The sequence below is a fragment of the Oryzias latipes genome, chromosome 19, assembly GCF_002234675.1.
Source record: "Oryzias latipes chromosome 19, ASM223467v1".
NCBI classification, from domain to species: domain Eukaryota; kingdom Metazoa; phylum Chordata; class Actinopteri; order Beloniformes; family Adrianichthyidae; genus Oryzias; species Oryzias latipes.
In genome coordinates, this window is record NC_019877.2 from 3,398,621 (window position 1) to 3,418,379 (window position 19,759).

Below are 19,759 nucleotides of genomic sequence, written 5' to 3' on the forward strand. Positions count from 1 at the left end.
CTGTAAGCTAGCGGGAGAGCGTGTCAATGAAGTAAATAATGTGAAATGAGGGAATTGGGTTTTTATGTTGTAAAAAGGAAAAAAATAAGTATTTTTGACCCACTGGGTTTTTTTTAATTCCTCGTGATCAATTTCTTTCTTTCTTTTTAGAACAGATGTTGGTTCTAATCCTCATGAAGGTCTAAAGTAGGAATCTGCGTGGCCACAACCTGTAGTTTTTGATATTTTGAACTACATTTGTCAATCACAAAATAGTATTTAGTATTCAAATTTGATTTGATAAAAAGACTTTTTAACATTTTTTACTATTATTAGCATTGATCTATTTTGCTCCTCTGCAGGGAGTCATTATAATCCCATCATGATTTTCCATAAAAGGTTCTCTTTAAAATGTCCAACCGGTGTCACATTCTGATGTTTAAAGCACAGAAAACATTTTTAAATCTTTGATTTAACTATTTATGGAAATCTTTTTTTTTTTTTTTGCTTCACTCCTCATAAGAGTAATATATATAAGAGTAATATCCACTTTATGGAGGAAGAGTGTTTGCAGGACGTGTGCAAACCTTCCTCTTCCTCGCTGTAGTTCCGCATCGGTTTTTGCTAACAGGACGTCGGGAGGCGATGAACAACAAAGGGCCTTGAGTGTGTTGGTGTGCACCTCGGATGACGAGCGTTTACCAGTCTAGTAAATCCAGAGCAGGCGGCCGCATTAGCTGCCAGAACGACGCTTTGTGCATCGGAGAGCAATGACTCGTAACACCGATGAGGGGGACAGGGGGGTGGAGGGACAGGGTGGGCTTGATTTACCTCTCAGCGGGGCGATTTCTGCCTGCTGGGATGTTAACGTCCATCCTTCATAGGCTGCTCTTGTCAGACACCTGGAATTTTAGTGTTTTGTGAAGAGCAAATATGGAAAACAAAAAATAGGACAAACAGAAAGAGATGGTGGGTTAAGAGGCGGGCTACGTCCAGGACAGACGGGCACCCATCCGCTTACCATAAAGCAAGACGCGGCAGGAGGCAGGGAAGCATCCGTCGCTGCAGAAGGAGCAGGTGCAGAGCGCCGTGGTGGCCGTCCTCAGTCATCCGACTCTAATCAGACCAAGAAATGATGGCTCGCACAGTTTGTCCAGTCCCGGGGGGGTCGGCCAGAACAGGTGAGTCTGATTAATGAGGAAGCAGCTATGCGATTCTGGCAAACAGCAAACAGACACAATTCATAAATCAGGGCATGATTGTTCTCAGCTGGACAGGAAGGAGCTCATTCAGGCTTTATCACTTTAAAATATTCTCTGCTCGCCGGCAAACACCTTTGTTTGTGACTGTGGAGAGAAATTTGATCTTGTTTTGTGTTTGAGGCTCAATTCTGAGAACATTTGAGGTGATTTCTTATTATTGAAAAACCTCTGTCTGTTTTTTTTTCTCCCCCCACGCATTGATCCAGAACTAAAGGACAAGATTTTTTTCCTTCTTTCTTACTTGGAGCAAAAACGTCAAAAATGATGACATCACAGCGGGAGAAACCATAGAAAAAAAATAAATGGGGTCAAAGTATTTTAAGGGGTTATGAAAAATCAACTAATTAAACCGAGACACGTGTCGGGGATATCCAAAGGAAGCTGTAAAAGTATTATGGGATGGCCACAGGACCCACGGTTTGGCGGCCATTTTGTGCTTAAGTGTAACATTTGGCTTGGGGGTTCACATTACATCTGAGCCGGGGGTGTCTGGTCCCTGGGGGGTGGGTTCTGGTCCTCGCTCCTGAGTGCTGGGCCCCGCCAAATTTCCAACTGTGGCCGAGCCTGGTCAGGCCATATTTATAACACCCCTTGTGGGCCCTCTTTTTTCCCCGGGGTTCCCCCCTCCTGGGCGGGGGCGGCGGGCCCCTGCCTCGCTCCTCCCTGGACCAACCGTGGGCCGGGCGGATGGCTGCCTGGAGTGCGGAGCGGGTCTACCTTGGGGGGTCCTGGCTCGTATCTGGGGTTGGGGCGGGGGGATGCCCGGAACTCCTGGGTGGTGGTGGGGTGCTCGTTTGGGGCTGTGGGCGTCCTTCTCCGGTGGGGCCCTGCGTTGGGTTCTCCCGGCGCGGCGGGGGGGCTGCTCTCCTGGTTGGGCTGGGGCGGCGCTCTCTTTCCCTCCGTGCCTCCCTGGCCTCTGGCTCTGGGGGCCTTGCGGCGGCCCTGCTGGCCCTGGCCTGGGTGGCGGGCTTTGTCGCCCGGGCGGCGGTTGTTCCCTGCCGGTTCCCGTGTGGCGTTGGGGGGATTCCGGCTGCCGCTGCTGCTGCGGTGGGGGTCTTGGGGTGGGGATGGCTGGGCACTCTCCCTCCTTCTTTTCACGTTCCACCACCCATTTTAGAAGAACATAAACACTCACCTGAGCACTGGTGTTAGCTCACCTTTGCACTAACAGTTTGCATGATTGAATGACTGAAATATTTCACACTAGTTGGTTTTAAGGCATAAGTATGCGTGTGAACACTATCTGTTTTGTGTACATGTCGACAGGTGGACATTTTTGCAGCTAGCAGGTGTGTTTAATACATTTGAGTGTGTGTGTGGACAGGCTCCGCCCCCTTTTTCTTTTTTTTTTTTTTTTTTTTTTTTTTACTACATTTGAACCTTACCATAATGATTAACAACCAGTAAACTTGTTGCTTTATGCTGCTTCATGGTCTTATCCCCCTTCCCCTCCTATTATCACCCCCTACCCCCCCTCTCTCTAACGTCCCTCTCTCTTCTTCCCCTCTTTCCTTTTCCGTCCGGTCCAACACCAAAGATTTTCAGACATGATTGAAATTAATAAAGTTTGGCCTCGATTACAAAAGGGGTTTATTCAGACATACCTTTGGTTTGTCTGAAGATTAATAACCCCTCTTGTTAAAGTAAAATATTTCCAACACAAGAGGCCCTCAGCTCTCATCTGTCTGCCCAGCTGTTGGACAGGACAAGTTGGAAAAAAAAAAAAAAAAAAAAAAGAAAGTGTAACATTTGGCGATGCTCAAATTTTTAATATGTGAAAAATAAACTTTCATTTGAGCGGTCTTTAGGAAATTGCACACACCTACCGCCACCTAAAGTCTACAACCACGACCGAATCCTAGGACTTCGAGAAAAGGCCGCCATCTTGAATTGTAAAACAAAATAACTCACCTTTAGCACCAGCTACAAACTTAAATTCCTACTGGGGAATTCGAGCTGTCACCTCCCAACTCTTCGAGTGTCATTGAAAAACTGCTTTGGAAATAAGGTTTGTTGATTTTGAACGGCGTTAGCGTGGCGAGCTTGGAAAAGTGCCGTTCTCCTGTTACTCACACATTTTTTACAGAAATGTTGTGGATATTAAATACATGAGCCATTGGCTTAAAGCTGAGAAAAACAATATAACACATGATATTGAACATATTAGGGACATGGGCATGGTTAACAAAAACTCTTCGTTTCTAAGGAAATCCAAATAAATGTACTTTAGCAGATTCATCTAAAAATTACATAGACCTGTACGTCACCTCAAGGTGACCAAAAACTAAAATGGTTGCTATGGAGATAAAGCCAACAGAAAAAGATTCTGAAGCGAGATTCAAGACAACCATCTGAAAACATTTGTGTCATAAAGGCAAAAATGTATTTCGAAAAAAAAGATTTGAAAAACAAACTTTTAGTATTTTTATTTGCTACTTAGAGAGTTTTGCTTTTGAAACTGAACATTTTGTTTGTGATTTAGGAAATTTTGATCTCAAAGGTGTGACTTTTGTTCTCAATGTGGTGGCACATATATCACTTCATACCTGCCCCAACATCATGCGTCAAAATCCCTGTTGCCTCCTTTTTTTGTCTAAATTAAAATGTAATTTTCGGTATACAAGCCTTGGTCTCACTTGGATCATAAACCACAAGACATTTCATGAAGTGTGGGAATTTTGCTTGTTTTTTTTATGTATTACCTTGTTGTTCCACTACTACCTGATCATTTGTGTATTTGTTGCCATTGTTTATCTCCATAATATCACTGCTTGGATTTTTTTAAATTTTTTTATTTATTATTGTGAATGTTAAATAAATTATTACAACAAACAAATTATGTTTGCATTTTAAAATGTAATGATGATTAATGGTATACGCTGATTATGGTGTATATTGATGCTTCTCAACACTGTTCAAATGGGTATAATATCATAGTGCAAGATATGACTGCTCTCCGTTTCCCAATGATTTTCTGTCCAGCTTGGTGGATAACACAACTTCCATTAGCTCCTGAAACTCAAGAGCTTAACCATAAACGACAATTTCACCAATCAATACGGTAATTTCATACAGGAACGTATGAGGAGCTGCAAATGGGGTTATACGAAGGCGTGGTGCGTGGGGAGCAAAGTCGCTTTTTATTCCCAGGATGCGCCGGCTAAAAGCAGACACGGGTGCGGTGGCGACAAGTATCGGTTCAAAGAAATGGACGATTGGACACTTTTATCTGCTGGCTTTGATGTTGGCGAGGAGGCAGATGGGAGCTCAAGGACGACCGCGGGGCCACAGATGCAAAGGAAAGGTGGTAGTGGGGGGTTGAATAAAAAACACAAATGTGAGAGGAAAGGCCATGGAGTGGACGAGATAAAAGAGAAGAGAGCAGCAATGGAAGGGACGGGCGCTTTAACACAGCCTGCTCTTTAAACATTTACCTGTGCCTGCCTATTTTGAGGGGAGAAATGGCTGTTTGATTCCATTATGCTTCTATTACACCTGTAGTTAATGGCTGTGTCACAGTCTATTAACTGCATTCATCTCTGCCTCTGATCTATAACAGGACATCGGTGTCGAACAAAGACAGATGACTGAGGCTTTATGCCTCTGCAGCTCCCCTTGTTTCCATGCAAAGGGCGAAACGGAAGATGTACGCGCCTTTGCACAAAGACAGGTGAATTACATGGGACACACACTGTATTATAGCTGTACTGTAACAAATAAACACAGACAATAATCTCCCAAACTTGTGCGGGAGTGACAGCCGTGCAAGTCTGCTGTGACGGTAAAGAATGGAGCTTTAGTGTGAGCGGCTGACACAGATACGTCCGTACCGTTAGACTGATGCCAAGGAAAGAACAACAACATGCATATGATTCACCGCGTCTGAGAGCAATGAGGCTCCAAACACAACTCCATACCGGAGTCTGATAGTGAGAAATACAGAGTGTGTCTGTTTATACAAAGCAGATTACGTTGGAAGAAGGCAACGCTGACAGCAGGAAGAACAAAGCTCGTGTTGCTGGAGTGAGGAAATGCCATGGCACCAAAGGGAGAAGTGTTTTCATTGCTTCTATTAAAAAGAAATGAGGTTACATGACCCGATACCTCTCTTTCAACCCTTCTTCTTTGGATTATAGTGGTCACTAGACTTAACACCAAAACATGTCACATAATATCCTGACCAACCCTTTACTTTTTGATGTTTGTTTTTTTTACTTCATATATAGCAAGGTATTCAAGTTTTAAACTGACCAATCAGATGCCTCAATAAAAGTAGGTGGTCTCACATCACTCACAATGTTTGATTGACATATTTCATGTTGTTTGCTTTTAAGTGGTAGGGGGTGTGGTCTTCCAATAAACTTCCTACTGATTGGCAAGAGTGGTTGCCATAGAAATGAGAGCTCAGACTGACTCAGACCAATCACTGCTTAGGCCAAGGCCGGATATGAGCATTGGCATAAGGGTGAGGGAGAGTGCCCCCATAAATACCATGACTGCCCCCTTAAATACCAATCTATAAGAAACAAAACACAGCAAAAAAAAAACACACAAAAAAACTGATAAATAAATAAAACACAACAAAAAACCTTTTTAAAAACTCAATAAAGGACAAAAATTAAAAACATAAGGGTGGACGGACAGACAGATGGACAAATAGACAATGCAGCCTCAAAAGGGCACAGACTGGTGTCCTGCTTAATCCTGTCCCAAGCCCGGAAAATGCAGAGGGTTGCGTCAAGAAGGGCATTCAACATAAAATATAAAAGACAGAGCTATGGATAGATGAACTGATATGATTGATGATCGAATGGTTTTCTATGCATTTTATAGGCTCAAAGGGAGATGACAACCCAAACTCTCAGTACACCCACACTTGCCCCCTCCTAATACGTACCCCATAGTGGGGCATGGTAAATGGGCTTGGACAGTACTGGGTGTTGACCCATACGGGTGCTGTGTGTTTTTGGGTTGTCCGGGTCCGTGGAGGGTCATTGAGGGGAGCACAGGTGTGTCTTCCAATGTTACTCAAGGGTCATACGGCCACCTCAACGGAAATGAAAATGGAACGTACCATTGTCGTGTCTTTTGGCATACTGGTGATGGTGTCCTACAGTGACCCAGAGCCACACTCTAGCCCAGGAGTGGGCAAACTTTTTGACACGTGGGCCAAAAAGTGTAAAAGTGTAAAAGTAAAGTCTAAAGTTTTACAGAAGGGCTGGACCAGGATCAGATGCGTGGAGTGTTTTGGTACGTATACATTTTAAAACAGAATGTTTTGGATTTTTTGATTAAAAACTGGCTTTTTTTCTCATTTTAGTGCCAATTGCACCATTGGGTTGGTGTCTTTCAGGGACAAATGCAAACTTGGGAATTCCCTGTCAGGGCAGTCGTGACAAAGGCATTACTGATACTGTCTGGCTCCAACACGCTGGTGTCCTTATTGCAAATAAATGGCTGCTGAATTCATTTGATTAGAGCTGGAAAAAGGCCATTTTCTATGAGTGACGTCACACTCTGATACAGTGAATGGGACCAACAAGTCTGATGGATGTTGAGGACGCTGATCTGAAGCTGTGGGTTCAATGGTCATCTGCCAATCAGAAGATAGGCCATCATTGCTTATCAGGCGCATGATCTCTTGTTCATTCAGTTTTGTTACAGTATTAAAAGTGGTAACAAAAGATAACACCTGGGTCATTTAAAGGTATTCAAAGTATTGCCTGTACTAAGCGTTGTATTGTGAAACCAGCATGGAGTTGGAGCAGGTAAACAGCTGTGCTCAGACAATGCTTCGTGTGATTAGACTCAGTCAGAGTTGAACACAATCCTGTTATTAAGCTGCCTTGATGAAGGTTTTAATATTTTGTTTTTGTGAAAACTGTTATTTTAGTGATTGAGCAGAGCAGCATGCCGTCCCAAAATCGCTGTGCAAGATCCAGGAATGTTGAAATAAGACCTGCGCTCAGCCGAAGACATGTTTTGCTCTGTTTTATTTTATTTTATATTTTTGGGACTCACTCTGTGACATAATCTCCCCTGACCCACCAGAACAGCCCCCTCAGTGTGATCCGGGAATCCCTGATTTACACATTAAGCTCTGAGTAAGAATTTGGATAAAAACAGAAAGACAAAACTGCCACATGCTGTGAGCCACCAGGCATGGAGAACGTTGGGGGAAACAGAGATGTTTTCTTACTGCTCTTCATTGCCACAAACTGAATTGCATGACCGGTCAAGTGACTGATCTCATCTTAAGCTGTTGGTGAAGGCTGCGCCGTTCAGGACTTTGGGGGAAATGTCTGATCTGTTGTACGGCTTTCCGAGCACAATTAATTTAACAAAACCCTTGAATGAATTAAATCTTATGGGCATGGAACAGTTTTATACAAGTAATGGAAAAGAAAAGCCTAGAACCTTTTACCTGTTGGGCCTGGAGTTATACCTGTTACAGTTTTTTCTGCTACGCATCTCTATTTACTGCCTGATGCTCGGCAGGTTTTGGCGTCTCGAGCTGGAAATAAGTCGATTTAAAGATGCCTGACCTATCTGAAAATAACTTGAAGATGCAAAGTTGTAGTAACAGTATCATAAACCCGACCCCAGAGTGTCTTTGGAAGTCAAATGAAACCTGATTTTGACGCAAAAAAGTTTGCATTGTTAATCTGATTTGCACACTAAAACGCATACTTTTTTTGCTTTGTAGATGCTAGCTGAGTGGGCTTGCCAGTAAATTCATAAATGCTGTAACACTGAAAGAAACTCAGGATTTTTTTTTAATGAAGTCTTTATTAAGGCACTCTTTAATTCTGCCAATATTCTTGTCAGTTGGAGTAATGCATATGCAGGTTGTGTGACCTGGCCTCATCACAAGCTGGGATGATGGTCAGCATTGTCAAGTCTGAGGCCATGGTTCCATGGTGCCATGCCCCAGGTGGCGTTGGATCTTAAAGTGTCTTGGCGTCTTTTTTTTTTTACAAGTGAGGGTTAAGTTAAAGTTAAACCAGATTGAACTTTGATCAATCAGGGACTCAGGTTTGCAAGTGACATATGCTTTTTATTCATGGAAGTGCCAACAATTTAAAAAATAATCGTGGAGGACAAATTGATAATGCTGTTTGCGCTCAACTGGAATTTTAGGACACAGAATCTTTGGTATATCAGAATAGAGCTGTAAAAAAACAAAAGCCTAGGGCAAGATTTTCGATTTGACATTTTCACACAAAGCCTCTTCCAGGGTACATGTGCTAGTATTGGGTATTGGGTAGGGACAGTCCTTTATGAACACCATAGCGGGATCTTCAACATGCTACACATGCCCTGTGAACGTAGCAGTAGAGATAGGGTGGAGTAGAGCTGCTGCTCCTCCACATCGAGAGGAGCCAGTTGAGGGAACTCCAGGAGAACCCCTGGACGCCTCCCTGGAGGTGTTCTGGGCATGTCCCACTGAGCGGAGGCCCTGAGAAGACTACCTCTTTCAACTGTCCAGGGAACGCCTCAGGGTCCCTGTGGAGGAGCTAACGAAAGTGGTTGGGGGGGGATCTTTGATTAGACTGCTGTCCCAGCAAACCAGTCCTAGATAAGCAGATGAAGATAGATGGATGGCATATCAGTGTGTGCTAAAAGTCGATACAATGAGCAGATGGCCATTCTATAAAACAGATTCCAACTAGTAGAACCCCCAAAGACTGAGATCCTGGTTTCTGAGGACATCACCCTTAACTCCCACTTTTTTCATTATCCTTGTTAACCCTCAAACTGCTGCCTCAACTGTAAAACATGAGGGTGGGTGCATCATGCCGTGGGCTGCTTTGTTAAATTAGTAGCTGGATTAGAATAACCGCAAAGTATCATGTGGCAAAACACTGTGGTATCAGTCAAACGTCTTGGGTACCAACAGCTTAGTTTTGTAGTTTGTTCAAAAACAGCAGCTTGTTGTGGTCACTCTGAATCCTATTGGTTAAATTAGAAAGCCAACTTCTGACTTTGACGCGACAAAAAAAATAAATTAAAAAAAAGACAGTCATCCCAAAATTATGCCTGTCCTTAATTGAACATTTTGCAGAAGGATTGGAATACTTTATAAGAAAGGAAAATTTCAATGGGGCGGGGGGTTTGCAAAAAATGTGAGATAAAACGACGGCAGACGCTCAGCATGAGTGTGTAGAGTCTAAGACAAAGCAGACATGGATCAAGAGCTCCTCACACATTTAGTTAATTTCATAAAGAGGATTATACATGGTTTCAGCAACGCCTTCCACTAAGCCACTCTGAGATGAGGCTCTCATTGCTTTTCTCCCCCCCCCGGCTGGCTTTTACAGGCCAGCATTAACCTATTTAGGGCAGCTTTTAGACCTGTCCATCGCCCATATACTCTTTCACAATTCAAGAACCCTAATCAATACAGAGTGGAGCGCCAACATAAAAATGGTTTGGTGGGGAAAACCGCAAAAGAGAGCACTCACACCCTTCCTTTCCTGCCAAACGATCCCGTTCCAAACGTTTATTTTATTTAATACACAAGTTCTAACATCCAAGATGACTAAAAGGAGGCTGAAATATTTACACGACCTATTTTCTCCCCTTGCAGTGAAAGCTATTGTTACTTAATCTGAAGTGTCACAAGCCACACTTAATACACCCATTAACTGATGCTTTTTATTTTGCTCCGCTAAAGTACTTTGGGTGTAGCACTTAAAAAGAGCTCCATGAAGGAAGCAGAGCTGCACAGAGGAGAGCTAATGAAGACAAGTGTGCTCGCACTCTGAGCTTCGTTCTAATTCTGATTAATTTTCTGACAGCCCTCGTTAGAAGCATTATTAAGTTGCACCCGGAAGCACAACCAGTCTGTTGACCTGAGCAGAACTTGGAATACATCTATGCCCATAATTTAGCAGCTGTGAGCGATAAAAACATGCCCCCAAAAACTGCCAAAACGATGAAGGCCAGTGGGGAGGAGGCAAAGGACCTCAAAGAGACTGCAAGGTTAAGAACATATTAGCATATACTTTACATGTGGTGTAGTAAAACAACATTTATTCAACACAAAAAGTCATAACTAGCTCAGAAATGGAAAATAATTGATGCTGTACAAACAATAGAAGAAAATAGGGGTTAAATTGTTACAAAACAGACCCTAAACATGGTCATTTTTATGTTTTATTCAGTAATTTATTTAAAATGTTTGTAAATACCAACATTTTGAGATTCAATTATAGTTTTTGATTGGCTGATGTCGTCAGGAACTGGTGATGAAGAACCCCAAAATGTACATTACCAGGCTCGACGTTAGAAACTTAAAAACTAAGGAAGCAGATGACCCATCAAGACTAAACCAAATCGGACACTCAAACACACAGAGGATGATTGAATTAACTGAAGACAGCTGTGGATAATCATCAAATAAAACCAAGTAAGCCTGTGACAGGATGAAAAACACAGAACCTGAAAATAGAACATGAAGAAAACACACCAAGATCAAACAAGCCTAACAATAGGACACAATCCTCACAGATATAATTGATAAATCAGATTATCTTTCTTTTATGCTATTTATTCTGACTTAAACAAATACACAATGACTGTCATTCACTTCTGTTTGAGTAATAGATTGTAGAAGAAAGGCTATTATTTGTTTAGTACACTGTATGGATGCTTTACCTACTCCTGTGGTTACCACAATGTTTGAATTTCTGTCAAAGCAAAGCACACAAACAACACTTGAATTGCTGCAACCAAAAAATCATGCTACCAGATCAACCACATCGTGATTTCGATGGGCTCAACCAAAAAAAGGCCACAAGCACAGAAACACAAGCCAAAACAAAGACAATTTCCAGCAACACACACCATGTTGTATCCCGGACAAGCCCCTAAAATGTAAAAATTCTAACACCACGTGCTAATAGTTTATAACAAACTTCTACATCTACCTGGTGAGGATACTTTCAAAAAGGAAACAAATGAACAGGTACCTTAATCCAGATGGCCAGCTGCTTCTGACTTTGGGCATTTAGTGTTTAAAATTCAAATTTCCATCCATTTCTCTCCTACTCAGTTGAATCCTTCATCTGTTTTTCAGTTCTCCAACAGGTGCACTTACTGACAGGTGAGTTAGAACCACCCAACAAATCCCCAATCAGCTCAATTTGACTTGACTTACCACTAGGCTCAGTTGGCTGGGGGTAGGACTTTCACAAAGGAAACCTGGGTTCCCAGGGCGAAAATCCAGCTGTCTATATGGGGTCTCTCTGTGCCTTAAAAAATACAGGGTTTTTGTCAGGAAGGGTATCCAGAGTAAAAGCTCTCTGCCAAACCACCTGAATCAGAGAAAGCTGATTCGCTGTGGCGACTCCTAACGGGATAAGCCGAAAGGTGAAGGGCAATCCCTAAAAAGTAAAAACCTTGTACATGATTATTACCAGCCAGCCGGTTCTGTTTGTGCTCTAAAGCTTTCTCTGGAGCGCCACACCATCTATGCATGACGTAGAACCAGCGCAGTGGTGACCCACAATCAGAAATAACTGTTTATGTGCACCACGACCAGATCAACAATCGGCATGACCCACTTATCTCGATCCGAAAGAAGTTTTGATCTGAATGAGTCTGATCAGGGCAGACTAAGCCAAACGGTGTGTTTACATAACGCATTTAAATTCTGATCTGTTTATTCCAATTACTTTTGTCCATGTAAACACAGCTAGTGGTGTTTGGAAAGCTTCATGAATAAAAAGACTGGAAAGTACAGGACCAATATCACCAAGAACAACCTCATTTTGTGTTATTTATGTCGGGTCACAGAGCAGTTTCCCACTGACAGTATTCTTATGGCAGTTATGAGAAAACGATTGTTAATCTGACTGTTAAATTAAATGTTTTAGTCAAGGACCAGTGCAGTTTTGACCTATTTTTATTTATTTATTTATTTATTTCATCCCAACTCGTGAAACCTTATTTACTGATAAAATCGCCATCGCCACCAGCGATGCTATCAATGATCTCATGGACGATGTCCACACCAAAAACTCACAACACAAATTCTGATGGGCAGCAAGTGGGTAATGAGGCTGAAACTGGATCCATTCCAGTCAATTTAACTCAGCCTTTGGCGCTTTGTTTGCTCTGTGATCGTATAAGCTACAGAGCAGCTCTTGTAGAGATTCCTGCCCATTGAAAAAAAGAAACAAACAAAAATAGTGGTGCGGAGCCCAGGCTTGGCATTCCAGAGCTCACAGTTGCTTTTTTGGCACACACATCAGTGGTTCTGGCCCTCCCCTTACTCCACCCCTGTTGGGAAAAGGGCGGTTTTGTAAAATGAATCATCTGTTTACAGTGACGCTCTTAAAATAGTCCTCTGGTTCAGTTGGTAAGGTGTATGGATTCTTCTTATTTCTGTGTCATTAAGGATGCAACACTGCTGATTCAAGATTTGGAGGATTCAAACTCAAATCTTCATACATATAACGGCCAATTAGATCTGACCAGATGATTTTACTTTTAGATTATTACACAACGACTAAAAGATTTGACATTATATCTCAAAACTTTAGTTTCTCGCTGACTAAAAACTTAAGTGCGTGAAGGCAACTCTGCCTGAATGTGATCATATTTTATGGCAAGAAACAGATCCTGCCTGCATTTTGCAGCCGGAGGTGTGATATAAAACACCACTGTGTCAGCATCTTGTGTTTCATACAACGGCATAGAAATATGAGGACTTAAGCATTTATAGTAAATTTTGTCCTTGTTCTAAATGGGACTTATATTCCTTGTCCTTATGGTGTCACAAACAAAAGGCAAGGCAAGATCAAATAAAAAAGAAAGCTTTTCATTTATTGCACAGAGCAAAGAAATTAAGTTTTACTACAGATGATTGTTCAAAAATCTATTAATTCTCCAGTGCTGCTATTCCGCTTTGTTTTGCTGAATAGATTTAATTGTTAATCACTACATATTAAACTTTATTACACTAATATTGCACTCTAAATGTTCTTTCACATATCTGAAATGAAAATTAGGAATCTATTGTGAAGTCATTCACTGTATTTTTAGTATCCTGTATATGATTGAGTTTTACTCAACAAGACGCTCCAGCAGGAACTGTGAGGAAACGATACATAACTCCTGATGTGGCTGCAAATTTGATGAATATTTTACATCAAACTCCTGCTCAGATTTTACCTGCATCATGTGATTTTATGGTCGACAAACTACAGTAGCTCCACGTAAAACTAAAACGTTTAAAACTTAAGCTACAGCACCCTGGAGAAAAGAACCAATCAGAGCCTTGAAACATCAATGCAGGAGGGCGGAGAGGAAGTGGAGATCAACGAAATTAACTGTACATGGCGAAATTTTTAAAGAACAACAAAGGATGTACAGTCATGCAAAAAAAAAAGCTAGAACCCTCCACTTCTCAAACGTAATTTTACAAAACAAAAATGATCCTAAAGTTCTCTGTAACCCTTGTGCTATCCTATGAGGTCAAGATGACCATTGACGTGTTATCCCTACCATGACAAAGGTGGATAAAGGTGAAGAGGATTTCATGTAAGCCATGGACACCAGTGAAGATCACAAATCATTGAAGAACAAAGTTCAGTGCACTGTCTAGTGGGTCTAGATGACCCAACTCCCAATGTCAAAGTGCCTAGGAAAGCACAAGGGTTAAAACAGTTTAACTAAAAGAGACTCTCAAAGGTCCTCCATAGGAGCCTCGGATGCTGTATGTGAGAGTTTTGCAGACCACTTCAGGAGTAAAATCAATGCTATTAGATGTGGTCTCTTGGCTAAAAAAAGATGTTGTTTTGCATGAAACTATAGAATTTCATCTATCAGAGGAAACACCGGAAAGTTTTGTCCTGGTTGATGCTGTGGCTTTTGGTCATGTTTTCTCCCAGTTAAAGCCATCCACCTGCCTTTTAGACCCAATCCCCACATCACTGTTAAAAACGTTTTACTGCTTCTTTAAATTTGAGCTTTTAAATATTGTAAATTACTCTCTTCAAAGAGGTGTCTTCCCTGCTGCCTTTAAAACGACAGTGGTGATGCCTCTTCAGAAGAGTTATTTAGATCCAAACAACTATAACAATTATCCTCCAGTATCCAACTTACCATTTTTAAGTAAAATGATTGAAAATACTGTTTTAATCCAATTTAATGAGTTTTTAAACAGAAACATCTTTAAAAAAATATCAGTCCGGTTTTAGAACAAACCACAGCACAGAGACAGCCCTTGTTGAAATAGTAAATTATATTAGGTGTAACCTGGACTGTCAGAAACTCTCAGTCCTGGTCCTACTGGATCTCAGTGCTGCATTTGACACAGTAGATCACAGTATTTTACTCAACAGGCTGAGAGGTTTGGGCATCTCTAGTACCGTACTAAAGTGGTTTTACATGCTACATGCTCCTCAAAGGTCTTTGACATCAATTGTGGGGTCCCCCAAGGTTCAATTTTAGGCCCACTTTTTTTAATCTACCTATTTTGCCACCTGGGGACGTCATCAGGTTTGTTTTCATAGCTACGCTGATGACACTCAACTCTACATCGCTGTGTCTCCTGATGATGAAGAGTTGGTCAACACACTCTTAAAATGCTTTTTAGACATTAAGTCATGGATGGCAGAGAACTTCCTACAGTTAAACCAGGACAAAAAAAAAGGTTTTCGTGATCGTTTCTGAAGACAAGAGAGAGATGGTTTTATCTAAACCAAGGAATTACAAAACTTCTCAGTGTGTGAGAAACCTGAGTGTTATTTTTGACTCAGAGATTAATTTTATACCACAAATTAAAAATATAAGAAAAACAGGATTTTATCTTCTTAAAAACTTTGCCAGAGTCCGCCCATTTCTCTCTCTTGCCAGCACAGAGGTGCTAATGCATGCTTTTATTTCCAGCAGATTAGATTATTGGAATGCCCTGCTCTCTGGTCTTCCCAGAACAAGGATGTCGAACCTTCAACTGCTGCAAAATTCAGCAGCTCGCGGATTGACGAAGACCAGGGGGCGGGAACACATTACGCCGATTTTAAAATCGCTGCATTGGCTCCCTTTGCGCTTCAGGATTGATTTTTAAGTTCTTTTATTGGTTTATAAATGTTTTTATGGTCGTGGGCCTTCATATTTATCTGATATGATTTTAAAGTATTATCCCTCACGGACCCTGAGGTCCTCTGATACTGGCCTTTTGGTTATCCCAAAAGTTAGAACTAAAACGAGACCTCATTTAGTTATTAAGGACCTCGCCTGTGGAACAGCCTCCCAGCATGCCTCAGGGCCGCAGAGACTGTTCATGTCTTTAAAGGAAGGCTTAAGACCTACCTTTTTAATTTAGCTTTTAGTTGAATTTTAGGAATTTATTTGATATTTTAATTATTTGTGTTCTGTTTTTAATAGTTTTATATGTGTATGTATATACATTTATTTCTTTGTATTTATTTATTTATTTTTTAGTCACACTTACCATTTTATATGTCTATTGAGGTTTATGTAATTATTTGTTTCTTGTTCTTGTTTTAAATATATTTTTATTTTAATTTGATTCCTTTTCCATTTTATTCGTAACTCCAGTGTTTTCCTCCGAGGAATCCTCCACATCGGTGATGATCCTTCTCAGTGAACGGGGTCACAGCAATGGGATCTCCAGGGTCTGACTCTTTTGATCGGATCTGGGGGGTCCTGTGGTAGTGCACTCCGTGAACTTGGATGGGGGGGGGGGGGTCACTGATGTGGACATGTCCCTAAAATATTGTTTCCCCACATTCCATCATTTTATCACTATTTTTATCATGGTGTGTGTATGTGTGTGTGTGTGGGGGGGGGGGGGAGGCATTGTTTGTCGTGTCATTTTGTTTTTAAATTTGATTATATTTTATGCAAAGCACTTTAAGTGACATGTGTTGGAAAAGTGCTATGTAAATAAAGGCTGATTTGATTTGATTTGATTTGATGATTGTATCGAGCCTTTTTGAGCCATTGTTGCAATTTAGTTATTTATCTTACAGATAGTTATTTTGAATTTTATTTTTGTTTATTATTGGTAATAAATATATTTATAAAAAACGCCCCTCTCACCCTTTAGCGGGTGGTTTCTCACCCAAGCTCGGGTCCTCTACCAGAAGCCTGGGAGCTTGAGGGTCCTGCGGTATCTTAGCTGTTTCTAGCACTGCGCTTTTCTGGACTGATGGTCTGAGGTACACGTGACAAATTCCTGAAAATAAATGTACTTTTTTCAAAATGGCAGCTTTTTTGATGGTTTTATCCCCATAGCAACCATCTTATCGTTTGGTTTGCCTGGGGGCTATGAGCAGATCTAAGAAATTTTTAGAAGAATAGAAAAGAATAGAAGACGTAGCACTACTGAAGGCCCAGGTGTATAATGCACAGTCCTCCACTACGATATACGTTAGCTGCAAGCGTATTCATGCCCAACCTTGTTTAACTGGTTAAAAACAGACAGACTTTGTGACAGAGAGCCGTGTGTCAGTATGCACAACCAGAATTATTCCATATAGATGGTGCTCCGGATTTTAAGGCGCACTGTAGGTTTTTTGAAAATAAGTAAGACTTTTAAGTGCACTTTATTTTGTGGAAAAAAAACAGTATTTACTTTAGGTTTTCTACATCACTTCAAGGTTAAAGCTTGGAGCCACTGTGATAATCAGAGCAGGAGGAAGTCTTAGCTTCCTACGGAGCTGAAGTTGATCTTGGGGGAAAAAAAAATGCAGGCGGTGTCCCATTATTCTAAATCTTTTGTATAAGTTTTGATGATAAAACAGTTTAAGTGTTCGGAAAATGATGAGTACGTAGCTGGGATCATTTGTACAACTGCCTATACTGTGAATATTCAGAAGCTCTGGCGTGGGGCACAGCAGTGGTTTTTCAAACTGGGTTTGTCTTGGTGTTTTGCAATAGATTGACAAAGGTCCTGTTGACTGAATGACCTTGAGGCCTTTGTCATTTCCTCTTTACACAGCACTCTCCTTAACCTCCATTCTGTACTTGTTTTTTTTCTTTCTCGTATTCTTTTTTCCTGGTCTCCTAATTGACGGCATTTCTCCTCCAGGATCGTCCTAATGTATTTCCCTTCCCCCTCGTGAGGGGCTTTATGGATGTGACAGGTTATGATGGATGAAACTGGAATGAGAAGTTGTGTTCCAGCTAAATATCATGCTGTTGATTTTTTTTAAATCTCTTTATTCTTCTGTTCCTCTTTCACCCCTCCCCTGTCTATCCCTTCAGCTTGTCATCGCTCACTTTATTCATCTCCTCCATCTCCCCGCTGAAAGCCATGGGGTGTTCAATTAGCCATCTGCTAGCACGACCGACAGCCGCCGTTTGTCCAGGCAGCCTGATGACGCCGACCTCTGGGATGAGGACAGGTGAGTGGTCTGCAATCAGACGCTCTGATCACTACCTCCACCACTGCAGAGCCGCCGATTTACCTCAGGGCTGCCACTGAAAAATAAAAACAGCTTGTTCCCCTGTGCTGCCATGGGAAATTCATGCTTAGAAAAATTTCTACTGGAAGTCACATACCGTGTAACGTTAATATGATACATTAACGCACGAGTCACTTTATGGTACAAAAGTTACAATCTGGTGGAAAAAGGTCTGAACGATCCAGATGGTCTTGCTTTTCTTTTATCAAAATGATGAGTTATTAAAGCATTAAAATGACATTAACAACAAAAGACGTCAAACTTTTGGCAAGACGGACAAGTGCTGCAGGTTTTTGTGTTTTCCAGGCCTGTGGAGGGTCGTAGACAAGAGTGGCTGCATGTTAAGGAGGAGCACAGGTGGGTCTTGAAGTTCTCTTACGACCACCTTGAGGGACTTCATGAAAATGGAACACAATACATGATAAGAGTACCGCAAGGTAAGGCTAACGTAAGATGCAAACACATTAGACGTATTGGTTGTTGTTGCACTACACTTTACGCCACACTTTATCATAGGTCACCAACCCTGCTACCGCCCTGCTTGTTTTGTGGCCAACCCTGCTCCAGTAGATGCTTGTTAGCTGGAATGAATCAGCCCAGTTTCTGATTGACTGAACACACCTTATCCAGGTGAGCAGAAATGACTGAAGCAGGGTTAGCTGCAAAACAAGCAGGGTGGTAGCCCACTAGGAACAGGGTTGGTGACCCCTTCTTTAGATGATAGTAAGGAGTACTAGCTCCTAACTGACCACGCTAAGGCCATTTGGGCACTAGTCCCTCACTAGTTGTCTCTGAGAAGTTAGGCTATGGTTTCATCCAACTTCCTTCAGCTAAACATTGGCAAAACAGAACTTCTTGTTGGTACCAAGTCCACCTTCTCTTAAGTAAACATTTCCCTCTGGATGAATAACTCTGCAGTAATTGCATTTTACCAGTCTGGGTGTCATTCTGTACAGTACAAAATCATTTAGTAATCCTGTAAACCATGTCACCTGGCCTCCTTTTTGTCTGCATATTAATTGATTCCAGCTCTCCTTACCTACTTTGGTTTACAGCCTTGTCACTATTCCATTTTTCTCCTCTACAGCTTCCCCACAAATCCCTAACAAAAATTCAACTGGTCCAGAGCTCAGCTGCTCAGACAATTACACCAAGAAAAAAAAAACAATTTCACCACATTATGCCTGTGCTTCAGCAGCTCCACTGGTTCCCCGTTCAATTCAGAAATGACTCCAAACTCCTGCTGTTCACTTTCAAGGTCATCTACTACCTGGTTCCCCCATCCAGTGTCCTCCCGCTCACTCAGATCCTCATCCTCTCTTTGTCTGACTGTTCCTCAAACCCGCTGCCTCAGCATCATGGTGGGGAGCAGAGCCTTCCATGTTTTTAAACAAACCATCTCACTATAAGTGATGTTTCTTTTTGATTTTAACATTTGTCATACTTATATTTTTTAATCTTGTTATACATGTACAATGTCCTTGAGAGACCTGAAAAGTGCTTTAAATAAAATGCATTAATATTACTTTAATTTAATACTTTCATATTGTCGTGTGTCTCAGTGCCTTTGCAATTGAATTCTGGCACACATATTTTTATTTTTTTCTTGTAATTTTTCAGGACAAAATAACGCCACGGCTCACACTACATTTGATTTGAAATGGTTTATTTCAAGCAATCAAATAGAAATAATACACAAAAACAATATAATCATCAGTTATACATTCATACGGTAACTAATCAAACAGGATAATTAGACATAATTAATAAATATTGCTTGAAAGGGAGTGGAAGGAAGCGAACTTATATAATCCCACCCCGTTATACTATAACCATTTTATTACATGATTTATCAATATCCGGTTCCTAGGTTTTATCAGACAGAATTAATAATCATAAGGTATCAATAAAGCACATGCCAAAGATGAATTACTTAAGTACTACGTCAAAAATAACTATTTTAGAAATCAACATGGCAAATGCAGCATCTGAAATATATGCAGATTACGTTACTTTTAAAAGTCATTCATATGCTTTAAAACATAATACTACATCAGTAAAATAGACACAACACTG

The 19,759-nt window shown here is 41.3% G+C and overlaps 1 long non-coding RNA gene across 1 annotated transcript; it reads left to right on the plus strand.

Moving 5' to 3' along the window:
• Window positions 1-531: 531 nt before the first annotated feature.
• Window positions 532-19,197, plus strand: LOC105356517. The gene is made up of 4 exons (XR_002292525.2): window positions 532-1,160; window positions 17,484-17,623; window positions 17,990-18,120; window positions 18,771-19,197. It is a non-coding gene; the product is annotated as an uncharacterized LOC105356517 (long non-coding RNA).
• The last annotated feature ends 562 nt before the right edge of the window (window positions 19,198-19,759 follow it).